This window comes from Pinus tabuliformis, chromosome X (genome assembly GCF_031772625.1).
Source record: "Pinus tabuliformis cultivar Carrire ecotype Pingquan chromosome X, CPIR1, whole genome shotgun sequence".
Classification (NCBI taxonomy): Eukaryota; Viridiplantae; Streptophyta; class Pinopsida; order Pinales; family Pinaceae; genus Pinus; species Pinus tabuliformis.
In genome coordinates, this window is record NC_142308.1 from 648,951,036 (window position 1) to 648,963,605 (window position 12,570).

The 12,570-nt window shown below is 43.2% G+C and overlaps 1 protein-coding gene and 2 pseudogenes across 4 annotated transcripts in view; 1 reads left to right on the forward strand and 2 right to left on the reverse strand.

Moving 5' to 3' along the window:
• The window catches only part of LOC149141664 (FKBP-like peptidyl-prolyl cis-trans isomerase family protein), a 348,564-nt gene that overhangs the window by 36,465 nt on the left and 299,529 nt on the right, over positions 1-12,570 (forward strand). The window lies entirely within an intron of this gene.
• LOC149141665 (uncharacterized protein At2g34160 pseudogene) lies at positions 3,275-3,697 on the reverse strand (annotated as a pseudogene).
• LOC149141666 (uncharacterized protein At2g34160 pseudogene) lies at positions 10,380-10,810 on the reverse strand (annotated as a pseudogene).

Consider the following 12,570-nt stretch of genomic DNA (forward strand, 5'->3'; position numbering starts at 1 on the left):
TTGCTGGAAGGGGTCGAAGATCTGGGAGGCTGACTTGGTGTGGAGGGAAAGTCTAGTCTTGGTCTAGGGTGAAGAGTCTCAAAGAATACTATTGAAAGGAAGAATTATCTTGACTGGGTTTTCCCCTCGAGGGGGGTTTTGCCCTGGCATGTGCCTATATCTTGTGTCTCTTGTTTTGTGATCTTCATACACACATAATATGGTAATTGCTTGATGAAAGATAAGATAATAAAGAAGTAAAAGAAACCAACACACTCACAAGTAATTATCAAGAAAGGAGAATCAAACCCTAATATAATTACTTTGATTTTCCAACAGCATGTCCATGGTACATCCTTCAAGTGGTAGGTGGCAAATGATATAATAATGGAACAGAGTGGGGATCAGGGGAATCATCTAGACCACATGCCATGGTACAGGTGTAGCTACAATAAGGGAAGCCCACACCTAGGTATATGAGTGTAGGAGGGAGCAAATCGTGGTGCATGAGTTACCCCGACTTTTGTTTGTCCACCCTTCTTCATATGCCATTTGCCTTTGATGATTTTTCTTCATAACTGCTCGGGGCTCTAGGGGATGAGAGCATGTTGTGTAATATATAGCAGTGGATACCCCCTTAACGTAGGTGTAATGTCCCTTCCTAAATTATTTTGGAACAAGATTTATTTCTACATTTTGGGGGCCAATTTTGGTGAAGACAGGGCCCATTTGATTTTTGATAGAAGACTTAGGAGTTAGAGGCAAGTTAATTTAATTTAATTTTGTTTTGTTAATGATATGTGGGGACCACCCACATAAGAAATACACACTCCTTAAGCCAATGATTCGAAATGCATGAGAGGGAAGAAAAGCAAGAAGAAAGGCTCCACGAAAGTTATAAAAGGAAGGCAACACACTTCATTTGGCATTCTTGGCTTATCGAATTTGATTCTGTTGCTCGAGCTGTTTAGTCGGGTCACTTGCTATTTAGCAAGAGTTTTCCAAGCAGAGAACTCACCCTTTCTTCGGGGGACTTCGAGTGCCACCCTAGAGAGGTTCATCCATTATCATCTGGAGGAGATTTGTAGAGAGATTTCCAGCATTTGTATTCAGTTCGCCCTAGTAGTGCGTATTTCTAGAGGACGCAATAGTGGATCTAGTGTGGCCATTGCAACATTCTTCCGGAGGGCTATTGCCGGGAGAAATTAGGAGAAGAAGGCTCAATAGATTTGTTGGCTATTGGGTGAGTTTGAGGGCTGGAAGTGGCAGCAATATTCAGGAATGATTTTGCAGACTTTGTGGCCAGCGCAGAAGAGAGAAACTGGGCATATGTGGGAGATAGAGTTTCAGCCATTGGGGCTATTGCTTGTCGGGAGAAATAAGGGAAGTATTGGTGGAGTTGATTTCTACATTTCAAGAGTGTCTGGGGAGGATTTTGTTGGTGGTTTGACAGACAACATGCTTCAACAACTATTGGAAAGTGTAGGGCTTTTGGGGGTCAATTTTGGAAGGTCAAAATCAGACCAAACCATTTATGGGTTTTTGTGAGTTTTGCCTGAGGAGCATAGTTATAAATTTGCAGAATTTTCTGAGCATTGGAGATCGGGTTTTCAGCAATATCTTTGCAACAAATAGTGCAAAATTGTTGGGGACTGCGAAGTGCATTTGGGGTCGATTTTGGGAGGTCAAAATCAGGCCAAACCATTTATGGGTTTTTGTGGGTTTTGTTTGAGGAGCCTAGATATAAATTTGTAGAATTTGCTGAGCATTGGACCTGGGGTTTTCAGCCATATATTTGTAGCGGAGAGTGTCGAATCGCTGGGGACTATGCAATGCAGCAGTTGGTCAATTGATTGTAGCTCTGGGTTGTCATTGCTTCACCGGGGCTCTGCTCCGCTTGCCTTCGAGGTGAGCCCAGGTGCATTCCTTCCATATTTTGTACTCTTGCACCAGTTTATAATGAAATGGCTCAGCTACTTCCATATTTCTGATTGTTCGAGGATTTACTAAATTGTTTTAAAATTTCTGTGGTGAAAATTGTTATTTGCTTGCATATCGCTGTCTTTCCAGTTTGGAACATTACAGTGGTATCATAGCATGATCTTGGCCTAGCTGTGGGTAACCAGTAAGATCATGGAACATTCGGGTATGTAGGCATAGTAACGGTTGAAACCATAGACAAACCCATGGCTCAAGAGAAATTCAGTGTGCATAAATTCTTGGGGGAATCCATTGGGACAATGAGAGGTTGGCCTAGTTGAGTAGGGTGACAAACTAAACCCATCCTCATCCTTACAACAAAGACACCAGAGGTACACAAACTATGGGGGTGTATCCATCTACACTATGTGGGGTAAAGTGACAAACTCAGGACACCAGATCTGCTCGAAAGGAGCATACAAGACAAGAACAGTTAGAGGGTGAGACTAGGAGGCACTTCTGTTGGTGGAGCCATGGCTTTAGATATGAGGGGCTGAGGAGGAGATTGCACATGAGGCAGAGGACATGTGGGAGTGTGAGCACATTGGTATACCCAGTGTGGCGCAGGAGTCACCATTGTTGGAGGCCTCTTTGATAGCACCAATTGACACCTTGGGGGAGAGAGTAGAGCATACACCCATAGGGCCATCCATTGACAAGGTGCTAGGAGACACAGACATGTCCACCGTTGAGGAGGTGACATCTGTTGTTGAGGTTGTTGGAAATACTGGGGGGGTGAATCAATATTTCTTACAATAATTTTATTTTTAATTGTTCTAGTGATTGCCAACAACCTATATAGATATGTATATGTATACACAGAACACAGAAATCAACAGCTGAATTTAATGCTTTTATTAAAACTCAAGACAGTGCAAAGAAATAAATACAATATATGTATAAATCTGATTGTGAAGAGTTGCCAAGCTCCAACCTCCAGAGCACCAACTCTGTTTTGCAGTGGTTTCGCACTTAGGAGCACCTACCCCAATGACTTCAGTCCTGTTCAGTTCTGAGGCTCTAACCTCTTGGGCTCCAACCCAACCTTGGTATAAACAGGGATGCTGCTGCACTCTATTCAGCTAAGGTTGTCTCACTCCTGCTCTCCTGCCTCTGCTGCTTCTGCTGCCTCTATAGCCTCCGCTGCTTTTTCTGCCTCTATAGCCTCCGCTGCTTTTTCTGCCTCTTTTGCCTCCGCTGCTTCTACTATCTCACCCTCGGGTTCTTCACCACCATAACCGCACCAACAGTTCTCTGTTTCTACTGTTTTATAGATTCCCATGCCTTTGTCCATTCGTTTCCGCTTACACGTCTCTTAGGCTTCCTCCTTAGTCATTGTCGTTTCCTTTGACTCACTTGATCTTTTAGCTTCCCTCTCTTCAGCAGCAGCAGCCATCAAATCATTGAACTGCTCTGATTTTCCCAGTATTATTTCAGCCTTTGCTTTCTGGATGGAACAACCTCTTGATTCATCTCTCATATCAATGGTAGATGTTGAGATTTTCTTTTCTACAACTAGACCATTGTTCTTCAATATCTTAGCAACAGTAACCACTGTGGCAATGGCCATTCCTAAAGTAGATAGCTCCACTTCTTCATGCTGCTGCATATACCTCTTGGCGAGGTTGACGTAGAAGAAGAGCGGCTTCTTGGTATTGGAGACTTGAATCCTGTTTTTCTTGTGAACATCATTCAGATCCATGTTTCCAACTTGCTCAGTGATTTCTTCCACGACCATTGTTCTTGTGCTTTGCTCTTCAGGAAATTTTCCCCTCTTAATACCTCTTCTTTACTTCTCCGCCTCCACTGTTTTATTCCAAAAACCCACGTAATCGCACCCATATTAGCCTCTGCCGCATTCGCAATCGCAACCGTTGATCACCCTCATCCAACGGTTCCTGTGTCGCTACGACCTTTTGCTTGCACATTAAACCTTGTGCATCTCCTCACCGTCCGATCAAACCCCGCCGCGATTGGACTGCGGTCGCACCTTTCCTCGCTGAAACCTGCATACGCGTTAACTTGCGTGGGCGGCGGTTTTCATCTGCCACACGTTGTATTTTGATTGGATTGCTGGCCCTTGTACGTATACCACTGTACACCGGTGGGCGGTGCGGGGAATACCGCTTACCGCCTACCTGTACGTCTCCCGCGTATTATCGTTTGCGCATGTTTCGCGTGCGACGACTGTTGGATCTGATGCTCTTTGATCCGACGGCTCACATTCATCTTCCATGTATGGCTGTGTCGAAATAATGAGCAGGCGGTCTAATAGATCAATGGGTATACCATGTGGAGACTTGTAATTTGTTCCACGGATTTTTGTGATGCCACGATTTGTTGCAACAACCAATCTGTTCAGAACGGATCTCTCTAGTATCTCCTGTAAAGAGGGCCATAAACCCTTGTGTCTTGCTATTGATGACATCGATCTCATGCAGCGTAACGCAATGCACCACTTCTTTGCGTTTATGAAGCTCTCCATCTGGGCACTGTACGAACTTGGTCTGCGGCCCCATTGCATCATAATCCCTGGACCTCGCAAAAGACCGCCCCAACTTTGTAATCTTCCCAGAAGCTTTATCGATTGCAATCACATCCCCACTCTGGACCTTCTCCTTGCTCAAACCTTCGATCATCTTGCTCCCCAAATCATACACAGTCTCCATCTCTGTCGTCTATCTGCTCCTCGAATATTGCCATATTGACATCAATGACAATCTGTGTCCAACAATCTCCCCCTTTGTTATTGATGGCAATATTCTTCTGCTTTCTCCCCCTTTGACATCAATGGCAAAGGGATGCATATGGACTCCCCCTGTCAAACTGCTCACCCTTTCCTGCTACATCTTTATGAATGAACTTGAGTGCTGATAAAGAAATAACCCCCATCTTTTGACGCAGATGTTCGAATGCTTCTCGAGGAAGAGGTTTTGTGAAAATATCAGCTATCTGCTCCTTTGTACTGATATATTCCAGGACGATGTTTTGTTTAGCTACTTGTTCACGGAGGAAATGATACTTGATTGGTATGTGTTTGGTTCTTGAGTGCATCACAGGATTTTTGCTAAGACTGATAGCACTTGTGTTGTCACAATAGACGGAAATTGGTTGATTTGTACATATGTCAAGATCTTTTAGAGCTTCCTTCATCCATAGTATTCGAGAACAACAGTCTGCTGCAGCAATATACTTAGCTTCGGCTGTGGATAATGATATGGATGACTGTTTTTTGCTGAGCCAGGATACCAAACAGTCTCCTAGGAAGAATGCATTTCCACTAGTGCTTTTCCGATCATCTATACTTCCAGCCCAATCAACATCGGTATATGCAGTTATAGTCAGTGTTGAGTCCTTTGGGTACCAAAGACCGAAATCAGAAGTTTCCTTCAGATATCTGAGAATTCTTTTCACAGCTAATAAATGGGATTGTTTGGGAGTAGATTGAAATCTTCCCACCATTCCTACTGCTTGCATTATGTCTGGTCGTGTAGCTGTAAAGTATAGAAGGGCTCCAATCATTGACCTGTAATGAGTTGCATCTACTAGAGGGGAGTCATCATCTTTGCTCAGTTTGCAGTTTGTGGTCATAGGTGTGCTCATGGGTGCACAATCCTCCATTCCATATTTTTTGAGCATGTCTTTTAGATATTTGGTTTGAGATATACACAATCCTACTTTAGTTTGAGATATTTGAAGTCCAAGCAAGTGGGACAACTCTCCTATCATTGACATCTCAAACTCTTTTGACATGTTTTGAGAAAATTCATGGCTCATTTCATCATTATTACTAGCAAAAAATCAGATAATCGACATAAACAAGAGCAACTAGTAACTTACCTTGATTTGTCTTTATGTATAGATTGCTTCCAGCCGCTTCCTTTTTGAAGCCTTATTGTTGTAGATAGTGATCCAGTCTTGCATACCAAGCTCTAGGAGCTTGTTTCAACCCATATAAAGCCTTTTTCAACTTACAAACTAAGTCCTTTCCTGCTGTTAGATCAAAACCTTCGGGCTGCTCCATGTAGACTTCCTCCTTGATTTCCCCATTTAGAAACACTGATTTCACGTCCATTTGATAGGTTTTGAATCCTTTTGAGCAAGCAAATGCCAAGAACATCCTGATAGCTTCCATACGGGCCACTGGTGCAAATGTCTCTTCAAAGTCAATTCCTTCAATTTGTGAATAGCCTTTGTAGACAAGTCTTGCCTTGTTTCTGATAACCTGTCCTTCCTCATTCATTTTATTTTTGAACACCCATTTGGTTCCCATTATGTTTTTGTCCTTTGGACGAGTTCCCAGCTCCCATGTCTTGTTCTTCTCAATTTGGGTCATTTCTTCTTCCATGGCTTTTACCCAATGAGGATCCTTACTTGCTTCTGCAAATGTTTCTGGTTCTATCATAGATAGGAGGGCAATGACTTTTCTCTTGGGTGTAATTGTTATCCTTCTTCGGGTCTGCACACCTTCATCTTTATCGCCAATGATCTGCTCTTCTGGATGGTGTCTTTGGACATACTTCGTCTTAGAAGGGGTATTAGGTGGTTCTCTTTCCTCTTCTTCTTCTTCATCATCTATTTCTTCTTCTTTAGGTTCTTCTTCTTCAATGAGAGAGTCATCTTCATGTTCTTCAATTTCCTTTACTGGAAGATCTTCATCAACCTTTACATCAATGCTTTCCACTATTTTCTTCAGTCGATAATTGTAGCACTTGTAAGCCTTGCTCCGTGTAGAGTATCCAAGAAATATCCCTTCATCAACCCGAGAATCAAACTTTCCTGGTGAACCATCATTTATTTTTATGAAGCACTTGTTTCCAAAGATCTTGAAGTACTTCACCGAAGCAGGTCTTCCTTTCCATAGCTCATAAGGATTTTTATCACAATTTGGTCTTAATTGAGTTCGATTCAGTGTGTAGACAGCTGTCCCTACTGCTTCTCTCCAGAATCTAGGCTGTAAGTCTGCTGCTAATAGCATAGTTCTTGCCATTTCTTGGACTGTTCGGTTTCTTCTTTCAACTACCCCATTTTGCTGAGGTGTTTAGGCAGCCGAGAATTCCCTTTTAATTCCATGAATATTATAGAACTCACTAAAATCGTTTGATGTGAATTCTCCTCCTTTGTCTATTCTGAGGCACTTAATTTTTGAATCTTTTTCATTTTCTATATGGGCTTTTAGATTCTTAAAACACTCAAAAGTTTCAGATTTATACTTTATGAAATATATCCACATCATTCTAGTATAATCATCAACAAATAACACAAAGTACCTTTCTCCTTGGAGTGCTTGATTTCTAGTTGGCCCACATACATCAGCATGGATGATCTCTAAGGGCTTCGATGTAGAGTGTTCCTTTGTCTTGTGGCTGATTCTGGTCTGCTTTCCATGTTGACATGGACCACATATTACTTGATTTGGTTTGAACAGCCTTGGGATGTCTCGTACAACTTTGATCTTGCTGATATTGATCAAATTTTCGAAGCTTGTATGTCCAAGTCGCTTGTGCCACAACCAACTCTCATCTGTCTGACTCGGGTAGCATTTATTTTCTTGAATCTTGTTCAGAATGTAAATGTTGTCTGGTGTCCTCACCCCTTTTGCCACAAGTTTCCCTGAGGCAGATTTCCTTATTTCACAGTCTTTGGTGCTGAAAACAACCTTATGTCCTTGATCACAGATTTGGCTGACACTCAAGAGGTTGTGTTTGAGTCCATCAACCAGCAGAGCATCTTGAGCTTTTCCTTTTCCATTGATCAGAGTAACTGTTCCTTTTCCTGCAATTCTGCCAGATCTGCTTCCAAAGGACACATTCCCTTCCTTTTTGCTCAGTGAGACAAACTTCTTTCTGTCTCCTGTCATGTGTCTGGAGCACCCACTATCTATAAACCACTGGTTTCCATTATTTTGAGCATATAGAGCCAGGCTGCATTTGTCCATGTTGGAGTTCTTGCTACTCGTCTTTCTTCCTTTGAGTGGGCAGTCTTGTTCATAGTGTCCATTATTGTAGCAGAAAGAGCAAATCAGATCAAATTTGGTCAAGGGATCAAATGAATTAAAGGTTTTGATTTGTCCCTGCCTTTTGGGGGCATATGAGTTGATTATTCTATCCTTTAGCTTTGTCTTTTCACTTCTGCGAGCCATACAATGTCTGGCTTGATGACCGAAGTTTTTACAGTGAAAGCAGTGTCCAAGAAAGATGGTTTTGTACTTGTTGAAGCAACCACGGTTTCAGTCGATTTCCTTCCTGGGAATTACTCCTCCCTCGTTCTTTGGATTTGCGATGGGCCCTTGGTGGAGTACAGGTTTGTATTTGCTGTAGTGTCCATGATTCGACTCCACATTCTTCTTTGGAGTAATTCTCTCTTCATTCTTGGGATCTGGGGTGCACTTTTCATCTTTTGGATTGCAGGAAAGTGCATCGGCATAGCTTTTCGTATTATTCTTAGTGCTTGAGGATTCTCCTTTGAAACCTATTCTAGACTTGTCATGTTGAGGTTTTTGATTTTTCAGAATAGTCTCAAGTATTTGAGAGCTTTTCCAGCCCTTTTTAATTTGCTCCAACTCCTTTCTCAGAGACACTATTTCGGTCTCGCGTTCTTTACAAGTCTCTTCCTTTTTTTTAAGCTTTGCTTCCAAGAGATCTTCTCTCCTTCTTATTTCCTCGTTTTCCACTTTGAGAGAAATGATTTTGTTCCGTAGTTTCTCATTTTCTTCAATGGCACTTATTAACAGTTCATCTACATTTCCTTCCAGCCCTGAGTCATCATCATCTGCGAGAGCCATGAATAATGCTTCTTGGCTTGCATCATGATCGCTTTCCTCATCTGTTTTCCTTTTAATGACCATAAACTCATCCTCATCAGACATCAGACTCATCTTGCTTGGAGAAGAAGTTTTTCTTATTGAACCCTTTATTTTTATGTGCCATTCTTTTAGAATTTCCTTCATCATCACTGTCATGTTTATGAGGACATTTTGCTGCATAATGACCTATTTTACCACATTTAAAACAGATAAGAGGATACTTGTCATTAAGCTTAGATCCTTTCTTTAGCTTTCGTTCAAATTGAGCCAATTCGGATTCCACATCTTACTCATCACTACAGTCATTCCTTTCTTTCCCCTTCTTTGACCTTGAGGCCTTGAATGCTGCATCTTTGGAGCTTGGGCCACCTTTCCTCATTTCATAGGCAGGGAAAATTCCATGGAGTTCATCCATTTTGAGGGTATCTAGATCCTTTGCTTCTTCTATGGCGCTTATTTTGGAGTCAAACTTGTCTGGAAGAGACCTTAATACCTTTTGAACAATGGTACTTTCTTCAATTTTTTCGTCCAATCCTTTCAGGGAATTGACCACTTCAGCTACTCAGAGGAGGTATGCTGCAATATCTTCTTCATCTTCCATCCTCAAACTTTCAAATTGTCTTCTGTGAGTTTGAAGCTTTGCCTTTTTGACTTTTGAGTCTCCATCGTACAAGCCAACTAGCTTCTCCCACATTTCTTTGGCCGAGTTACAGTGCATGATTTTTGTAAACTCGGAATCAGTGATTCCACTAGTGATGTAGTTCATGGCCTTTGCATTTGCGATGTAGGCTTTCCTCTCGTCTTGGTCTGTTGGAAGAGTGGAAGTAGTTTTGTATTCATTTTGAACAAAATGCCAGACTTTAGGTCCAAGGGACATTAAGTCGTAAGTCATTCTTTTCTTCCAGAAACCAAAGTTAGTGCCATCGAACAAAGGAGGTCTTCCTGATGCTTCGTGGTTTCTCATCATGGCTGCGGATCCTTCTTCAAGCTGTTAGGCTAGTATGAAGAAGCCTGCTCTGATACCAATTGTTGGAAATACTGAGGGGGGGTGAATCAGTATTTCTTACAATATTTTTTTTTTTAATTGTTCTAGTGATTGCCAACAACCTATATAGATATGTAAATGTATACACAGAACACAGAAATCAACAGCTAAATTTAATGCTTTTATTAAAACTCAAGACAGTGCAAAGAAATAAATATAATATAAGTATAAATCTGATTGTGAAGAGTTGCCAAGCTCCAAGTTGGACTTCAGTGAGGCTCCAAGCTCCAGAGCACCAACTCTGTTTTGCAGTGGTTCTGCACTTAGGAGCACCTACCCCAATGACTTCAGTCCTGTTCAGTTCTGAGGCTCCAACCTCTTGGGCTCCAATCGAACCTTGGTATAAATAGGTATGCTGTTGCACTCTATTCAGCTAAGGTTGTCTCACTCCTGCTCTCCTGCCTTTGCTGCCTCTACAGCCTCCGCTGCTTTTTCTGCCTCTTTTGCCTCCACTGCTTCTACTATCTCACCCTCGGGTTCTTAACCACCATAACCGCACCAACAGTTCTCTGTTTCTACTGTTTTATACATTTCCATGCCTTTGTCCATTCGTTTCCGCTTACACGTCTCTTAGGCTTCCTCCTCAGTCGCTGTCGTTTCCTTTGACTCGCTTGATCTTTCAGCTTCCCTCTCTTCAACAGCAACAACCATCAAATCATTGAACTACTCTGATTTTCCTAATATTATTTCAGCCTTTGCTTTCTGGATGGGACGACCTCTTGATTCATCTCTCATATCAATGGTAGATGTTGAGATTTTCTTTTCTACAGCTAGACCATTGTTCTTCAATATCTCAGCAACAGTAACCACTGTGGCAATGGCCATTCCTAAAGCAGATAGCTCCACTTCTTCATGCTGCTGCATATACCTCTTGGCGAGGTTGACATAGAAGAAGAGCGGCTTCTTGGTATTGGAGACTTGAATCTTGTTTTTCTTGTGAACATCATTTAGATCCATGTTTCCAACTCGCTCAGTGATTTCTTCCACGACCATCGTTCCTGTGCTTTGCTCTTCAGGAAATTTTCCCCTCTTAATACCTCTGCGTTACTTCTCTGCCTCCACTGTTTTATTCCAAAAACCCACGTAATCGCGCCCATATTAGCCTCTGCCGCATTCGCAATCGCAGCCGTTGATCACCCTCATCCAACGGTTCCCGCGTCGCTACGGCCTTTTGCTTGCACATTAAACCTCGTGCATCTCCTCACCATCCGATCAAACCCCGCCGCGATCGGATGGTAGTCGCACCTTTCCTCACCGAAACTTGCATACGCGTTAACCTGCGGGGGCGGCGGTTTTCATCTGCCACACGTCATATTTTGATTGGATCGTTGGCCCTTGTACGTATACCACCGAACCCCGATGGGCGGTGCAGGGAATACCGCTTACCGCCTACCTGTACGTCTCCCGCGCATTATCGTCCGCGCATCTTTCGCATGCGACGACCGTTGGATCCACTGCTCTTTGATCCGACGGCTCACATTCATCTTCCATGTATGGCTGTGTCGAAATAATGAGCAGGCGGTCTAATAGATCAATGGGTATACCATGTGGAGGCTTGTGATTTGTTCCACGGATTTTTGTGATGCCACGATTTGTTGCAACAACCAATCTGTTCAGAACGGATCTCTCTAGTATCTCCTGTAAAGAGGGCCAGAAACCCTTGCGTCCTGCTATTGATGACATCGATCTCATGCAGCGTAACACAATGCACCACTTCTTTGCGTTTCTGAAGCTCTCCATCCGGGCACTGTACGAACTTGGTCTGCGACCCCATTGCATCATAATCCCTGGACCTCGCAAAAGACCGCCCCAACTTTGTAATCTTCCCAGAAGCTTTATCGATCGCAATCACATCCCCACTCTGGACCTTCTCCTTGCTCAAACCTTCGATCATCTTGCTCCCCAAATCATACACAGTCTCCATCTCTGTCGTCTATCTGCTCCTCGAATATTGCCATGTTGACATCAATGACAATCTGTGTCCAATAGAGGTATCCATTGATGAGGTATTCGGGGTCGTGACTGAGTTTTCAGGTGATAGCAGCACACGACAGGATGATGAGGTGCCGAGAGACATCACCTCCCTTTATGAGGAGCCGATAGGTACAGAGGCACCCAAATCTATGACAGATTTGCGGGATGATAGTCACCTACAACATGGAGCGCACATAGAGGGGCGTGAGTTGGTCATGGAGGGGCAATTTGTGACTCATGTTGAGCCCATGGTGGAGGAGGATGAGCAGTCTTCTTTGGGGCCAACCATTGACTTAGATGCGGTACTTCCAGATAGTAGCTCTCTCTGGGCTTATATAGATGGGGCTTGCAACATTGCTAGACTACCTTTGCACCACAGTGAGAGAGATGCAGAGACCCCCGACAAATTTTATGTGTTGACCAGGATGGTGAGTTGAGGCGACATGAGTTGTGCAAGGTGCAACACTCGCAGGATGGAGGGCTTGTTCTATGTGCTGGAGTTTGTGCATTCAATCCCTCTCTTAGGGTTGGATGGCGAAAGATTTTAAGTTGGTACCTAGTGGAGTGGGCTAGACTCATGGAGATGGTCATAGTCCAGAGTGAAGCTCAGTGGGAGCTCTCAGATATCGAGGGTACTAGATGCCCAGGTTGGCATTAGGATCCAAGCGAGGCTTCCTATTCGATATCAGACATGCAGGATGGCTATGGCATTGATGAGGTAGTCAACTCAGTGTCTAAGCGCATGCATTCTTTAGGGGAGTTCGAATCGGCACTAGTGGCTAGGTGG